The 7,338-nt window shown below is 34.0% G+C and overlaps 1 long non-coding RNA gene across 2 annotated transcripts; it reads left to right on the top strand.

Moving 5' to 3' along the window:
- The first annotated feature begins 4,496 nt into the window (after nucleotides 1-4,496).
- Nucleotides 4,497-7,106, top strand: LOC109338695. Of its 2 annotated transcripts, XR_002106576.1 has the most exons (3): nucleotides 4,497-5,130; nucleotides 5,230-5,472; nucleotides 6,668-7,106. It is a non-coding gene; the product is annotated as an uncharacterized LOC109338695 (long non-coding RNA). The 2 variants fall into 2 exon arrangements; XR_002106575.1 differs by having other exon boundaries at nucleotides 5,230-7,106.
- The last annotated feature ends 232 nt before the right edge of the window (nucleotides 7,107-7,338 follow it).

Below are 7,338 nucleotides of genomic sequence, written 5' to 3'. Positions count from 1 at the left end.
AATTTGGTTTAGTTTGCATGACGTAGTGATGTATTGGGTTTTGGAACAATGAATTTTGAATTTTATTGTTTATTTCCTTAAAAATTGCTTTTCTGCACCCTTAAAACTTTTCAATTTCACAACCCTTTTACGACTATCTTTAGTTGACAGATTTTTTGATGATTTTCTTGCTCTCTTATATGACTTTGATCCTTCAAGGAATTGCCTCGGTTTACGGTAGGCAAATCAATTAAATTCCCCATTATCTTGTCAAGAATTTATTGGAAGAGTCTGATCGTCCAATAAACTGCCCCAGTCTTTTATCAATAATTTATTGGAAGAGTGTAATCATCCAATAAATTGCCCCAGTTTGCATGATTGAGGATGAACAATAGTGAATTTTCACTTGAGGGTGTTCGTTCCTTTTCCCTAATTTTTGCCCATAATACCTAGTGTAGGTACCTGTCGGGAATTCTCTCTTTTTATTATGACACTAAGTTGCCGTTGAAGGTTTTCGACTTAGCACCGCTCTCCTTTTTTTTAGGTCGCCCTTCCGGGTTTTCCACCTAACACTTTTTTTTTCTTTTTTCTTCTTTTTCTCTTTTTTGCTTGTTTTTTTTTTGGCTATATTTGAACACCCTCAATTGACAGTCATAACTGCATAACAACATGAGTCACCCTTGAAGTTTGAAGGCGAGGATGCAAGATCTTTCCTCTTCTTGGTAGAGGGATTTTGGACTGATCCATGATGAGCAACTTCAGCCTTGCCCCAATTATAGGTTCCTTGCCACTTTCTTTCGAGAAACGAGATCAGCCTCCACAAACTGCCCTAGTTTGAATTGATACCTTTCTTTTGATTTCCACTTGTCCTATGTTTTTTTAATGCACAACTCCTTAAAAAGAAATACTAAGAGCAAATGATCATGGAAATTTGATTTTGGTTTGTTGATGTGGTGGTGACGATAATGATGAGAGGTTGGAATTTAATCCGATGCATTAAAAATGAGATATTTTCATCAAAACTTAATGAGATTTATTGAAGTCAGCATTTCTTTGCCCTAGTACATTTCTTTAGCCAAATCAAATCCTCGACAAGGTCTTTTAAGCTTGTATCGTTGTCTGGTTGAGGGTTTTCAAGAAGGATATATAGGCTCAAATATGTGATTCCCAAACCCTTTTCTCCTTTCTCCATTATCCTATTCTCCATGATTTTCTAACATGACATTCAAGTACTAAGATTTTCTTTGATTTTTTTTTTGTGTGTGTGATGGAATTGGTGAAAGCCTAATATTTAGGCGATAATCTTCCCGAGAGGTATTTGAATTGTTCCCTTTTGCGGTAATTAATAGTGCACTTTATTTGCCCTAAATTTTGCCTGAGATTTTTATTGAGGATTCTCAGCGGGCCTTTTGTATATTTTTCCTTTTGTTTTTTTATGTTATTTCGCACTTTGACCGATTAATTTTTTTATTTGAATTGCTTAGGATCTTTATTTGGAAACGGTAGAGGTAGAGTGTATTTGTTTCTTAGTGATTGAATGCCAAGGACAACAGTTGAGAAACTACCCTGCCCAAGGTTATTGATATTTATGGGTTTTTTTAGAAACAATCTCCTTTCATAAAGCCTAGGGCTCAAATGGGTGACTAGGGATATCTTCATAGTGTTTGGGATTTTCAAAGATGCCTTGTGTCATCAGAAAGAATTGCCTTATGATTTGCACCATTTTGGGTCTTACATTTGCATCATCCTCCATTTCATTAAAGTTATTGAATCAAATATCTCACATTAATGCTTGAATTAATTTTGTTTGATTTTTTATTTTTCTTGTTGTTGTTGTTGGAATGAGATTTGTGGTATGAGGTATGAGATGATAAATTAGCATGATCACTGCACTAGTATGTAATCTTTAAAAAGATATGCAGTAGCAACTCAATTTCTATTCTCGAAGTGAAAACATGCATTCCTCGTCATTTGATGATACTGGTCTTTGGGGAAGCAATAAGGGTTCAAAATAAGATATGACTCATCAATTCCTCGAGGACTGTCAACTCTGACTTGATTGTCTTGATTTGATTATGCCATGAGTCTTGATTGAAGACAATTATTATAAGGGTGCTTAGAAGCAATCATGATGTGACTTGTTTTGGGTTTGTTGAGGAACATATATTTTGTTTGTGTTAGGACGGTGTTTGGGAGTTGTGAGGGTGTATGGTATTGAAATGTATTGTATGGATATGAATTTTGATATGGGTATGAAGCTTTGGAGTATGGATTTGGTGGTGTATGCAATTGTGTATTGAAATGCATGGTATGCTATTGCATAAAAATGCAATTTTTTGCCTTGTTTTTTAGCAAGCGATGAAGGTGCATGCATCACTTTATTTTTACTTCTTAGATAATGTATGATGTATGGATGCAATATGTGATAGTGCATGAAATGTAATGTCTGAGTGATTTTTTTGATATTTTATGATAAATCCATGCACGAGTGGATGATATTTTTTCTTATGATTAGATGAATGAATGTTTGATTTCTTGTATGAATTTTGGAATGTTTATTTTTTGAATGATTGAATGATGCATGATATATTTTTTTTGTTTTTTGGTGAAGATTTGAATGATGAAGTTTTATTTTTTGCGTTTTTGATTTTATGAATGTATGTATGAATGCGTGAATGAATGATTTACGAATTTTTTATTTTATGAGTTTATATATCAATGGATGAACGAATGAGTGAATGGTATTTTGGCTTTTGACTCATTATATGAATGGACGAATGTTTGAACGATATAACCTTTGGAATGATGTATATTTTGATGAATGTATGAATTATGCATGTCTAGATGAATGATTTTTTTAATTTAATTTTATGAATGTTTTAATGATGTATATTTTGAGGAATACATAAATGCATGACATGCATGAACTTGATATAGTAGTGTTAATGCATTTTGAATCATTTGGAGGATCGATATAGCAAGACGTTTTGACCCGCAGTTGGAGACCATGAGGCATGCAAAAAAATTGATTTCTTATTGATGTATGAAGTGAATTTTTTATCATGTTACGTGAATTGAGATGCACCCTATAACTTAAAATGATGCATGAAATGCAAGGAACGTGTATGATTATGCATATGTTTGGATGTATGGATGGTGCAAGGATGCAAACCTTTTTATGATGCATGGGATGTGAGAATGCATGTAATTTTATTTTTTCTTGAATGAATGAGACTACTGAAAAATGCAATTTATGATATGTACGACTTTGAATGCATGAGGTTTATGATATATAGGAAGATGTTTGACATTTTTTTTATTTCTTATTTTTATGATAATGAATGAAGATATAAAAAATGGTTATTTATGAATGAGTGAATGAATGTGTGATTGATATACTTTTTTTATGAATGTATGAAGGTAAAAGTAGATGAATATTTAAATGATGTATTTTTCTTTTTTATTTATTTTGAATGCATGAATGAGTAATGATTCGATGAGGGAATAAAAGTTTAAGTTATTTGTATATTTTTTTACATGAATGAAAATATGAATTATTATTTTTTTGATATAAACATGCACATATAATTCATATACACAACATATAATTATGCAATTCATACAATTAATAATTTAAGCATCTAATATATATCTAATAATCAAGTATGTAATTCATATAACTAATAATTAATAACATATATCATATTTATAACATACAATTAAGCATGCAATTCTCATATTTATAACATATGATTAATAATTAAGCATGCAATTATCAATTAAACATGTAAATATTTATACAATTAATAATTAAGTATGTAATTCATATTTATACATACAACTACTAATTAAGCATGCAATATTATTGGAAATTAACTAATCAACCAAATAAAATAATAATAATAATATGGTAAATAAATAGTCATACATTATATTGATTATGGGCCGGACTCTCTCAAAAAAGTCCCCAACAGAGTCGCCAACTGTCATGCCCCGATTTTCGGCTGCACGACTTTGTTTAGAGTCGTCACTACATTTTATAGTTAGAAATGTAGAAAAATCTTTGAAGTCCAATTACCTTGAGCTTTTGGATTTTTGATATCCAGGTTCGGAAGTCGGTTACAAGATAGGGAAGATATTAGCACCCTACCCGCCCGCATTAAGCGGTACCCCTCATTAAAACATATGACTTTATTATTATTATTATTATTATTAAATTCTATGATTAATTAATCAATTATTAAGAAGAAAAAATAGTTTTTTATTATTATGCATGACAAAGATTGACCCTGGTCCTACGTATCCCTTTTAAGGGAATCAATGCTTACGTAGTTCTTTTGAAAATTGTTTGGAGGCAATAATTGTTTGATGTGAATTTTAACTTTTTAACTTAGTAAAAAACTAAGTCATGGAACTTTTATTTTGTTTAAACATTGAATTAAAAAACAAATATACTAACAAACCATTAACTAAAAACCAAAGGTGTATGAGGCAAAATGAAATAAAGAGGGATTAACCCCATGTGCACGTGAAGGGGACCCAAAATGGGATTGAAATCCCTAAATCCAACCTTTCTTCCATTGTTTTCTTCTTTCACTCCAACGGCAGCAATGGTGAGCAAGGGATTCACGTCGACGACGGAGACGATGACGACACGGCTTCGACGTGCTATCTCCCTTCCTTCTTTGTTCTCCGTCCTTCTCATCTCAGTGGCACCGGCAAAGGGAGCAGTTTATGGCGAAACCGAGCTCACCGAAGAGACCCATCGACGGTGAAGCCTCAAAGCCTCTTCGTCTATTGTAGTGGGCAACCGAGAGCGAGACGGCACTGGTCCGCGACGGCGAGTTCACGATAGCGGAGGATGGCGGTGGTGGACGAGGTTCCTCATACGGTACGGTTTATAAGCCCTCTTCTCCCTCCTACTCCTCTTTCCTTCTTCGACAGTGGTGATGAGCCAATGGTGGTGGGGATCGTGCCGAATATGGCAGCACGTAACCTTGGAGCAAGGGGGCTTCAGATCCATGGTTCAAGGTGATTCAACCGATAGAGTTGGGGACCTTGATGGTGCAAAACATCTTCTCCATAGGTAGATGTCGCTCCAGTAAAACTCACGGCCTATCACAACGAATACCCGATGGTCCCAAAAGCTAGGTAGTGATTCGATTAATCCATTCATCAAATTACTTTGAAAGAGTTATTTGTGATAATGGACTGGTTTGAATGATGTTAAACTGACCCTATGTATTTCAGGTGTACTTGATTTCTAGCAGGGATTATGGTGTTTTACAGCGGAGATTTTGGAAGATGGACATAGCTGTGCGTAACTTTACCAGGGTTGTGTAGTTTTTTGTTAGTCATGGATGGTTTGAGGTGGTTGGTTTGGCAAGGCAGCAATCACTATCAACATATTGGTATGGCAGGTGATATTATGATTACTAGAGCGAGCCCTTGGTTATATTGGACTTACTTCTAGAATGCTATGAATTTTTTCAGGTGATGGTATTTCCTTAGAGGGATTCTAGATATTTGGAATGTGTTTTAGGGTGTAATGTTCTGGTTCTTCTTTGAACTTTTTGGGTTGTTATGGAAGATTTCGGGATTGTTGTGGATTTGTTGTTGGGTTGTTACGGAAGATTTTGATCACTGGAGAACTTTGGTGTATGGTTTCACCTTCTCCTTCATAATTTCACTGCTTTTCTATCCCATTTCCCAGTGTGCTCTTGATGAAGAAAAAAATTATGTGAATATGTATGTTATTTGAGTGTTTTGGATTTATTGTGTTCTCCCCCTCCTTTTATGTTATGCTTGTCTATCCTCCTTTTTATAGCTGGTTGCGAGTCTTTTGGGTTGCTGATCTTGATTCTTTTTTATTCTGATTTAAGGATGCCCATGAATGCTCTTCTTTATGTTGATAATGGTGATGTGTAACTGAAGTTGGGATAGCTTAACATTAGGAATTTCTGATATATATCTCCTTCACTCCCACCTTTGAAATTCCTCTTTTTGCAATTCATAGTTGAACCATTCTGTTGCTCTTTTAACGTTATTTCACCATGGCATTAAATTATAATTGTTGGCACACAGTGAGTAACCGGGACCTACCTCTTGCAATACCAATTTTTCTTTTCTTTATTTTTTGAATTTGGTTCTATATCTAGGATGTTGATTTTTTAGAACCATTATTACAATTTGCCTAAGCTGTAACCCTTTTATTCCTGACTGTACGTGTTTAAGGCTATCCAGAAATATTGTATGATTAGTAACTGAAACAATATTAATTCTAGTTTGCATTTGTGATTGTAACTGAAATGACAATGATTTCAAATTACTTCTGCTTAGTGCTGTTTTTGTGGGATTTTGTTAACTGATAATTCATAGCTGGTCCCTTAGGGGTGTGTAACAATCATAATTCATTGTTAACTCTCCCTCCCCTGTTGTTGTTTTTGTGTGCATCTCAAGCTGTTTTACTTTCTAAAAAATCATATTTTATAGGATATTTCTTCCATGACTCTTGTCACCATACTGAATGTTGTAACATTTCCACAGTATATATCTTTGTATGTTCATTTTATTTCTGGAGTCGTTATTGGTGTAAGTGTTTGGATGCGGCTATCTGATATGTACTTAGAATAAATCTGATGTTATTTATTAAATATTTTATTTGTTTCCTTTGGAATACATGCTGCAGGGATTTGTCCCACAATCAGTTAACAGGCTCCAGACTAGATAGTATAGCCTCTTCAAGTTTGCAGCTCGTGAATTGGCAATAGCTCTAGTGTCTCTTACACAATTTTAAGGCTACTGACTGTCCACAAAATCCAAATTGTTACAATATGCCACTCTACAACCAAGTTCATACTTACATTTAGTATAACAAAGAAAATCTAGAAATTCATGTGTAGCAACAACAACATCATGAGCAGTAATTTTGAGGACACCTAAATCATTAAGCATCATGTTACAGTGAGCAAGAGCTCGGATTCTTTCTGCAAGAACGTTAAGACCATATATTTTTTGAATATCCCAGCTTTGGGCTTTGCATGTTCTTTTATTTATTTTTCTCTTTTGTATACTTTTTGCATGTAATCTTTCTCTGGTTGTGAATTTATGTCTCAGATATATTAATGCGTCAGCTCAATTTCGTGGCTGGAGAAAACCTGTGGTGTATAAAATGGTCTCAAGACTATCCCACCCTATTAAAGTTGGGCCTTCATAATATAAATTAATCAAACAAAGAAATGTATCAAACTGTTGGGGATATTCAACTGAGAACAAAAGTCTCACCTTAAAACTAATGAGATAAATGAAAGTGTTTATAAGTGACTTTAGTTTAAGATGCAAGCTGGTAGTTGAAGCTCC

The sequence above is a fragment of the Lupinus angustifolius genome, unplaced genomic scaffold (assembly GCF_001865875.1).
Source record: "Lupinus angustifolius cultivar Tanjil unplaced genomic scaffold, LupAngTanjil_v1.0 Scaffold_35_303, whole genome shotgun sequence".
In the NCBI taxonomy this organism is placed as follows: domain Eukaryota; kingdom Viridiplantae; phylum Streptophyta; class Magnoliopsida; order Fabales; family Fabaceae; genus Lupinus; species Lupinus angustifolius.
The sequence above is the reverse complement of the archived record's forward strand: the minus strand, read 5'-3'. Positions and strand labels throughout refer to the sequence as shown.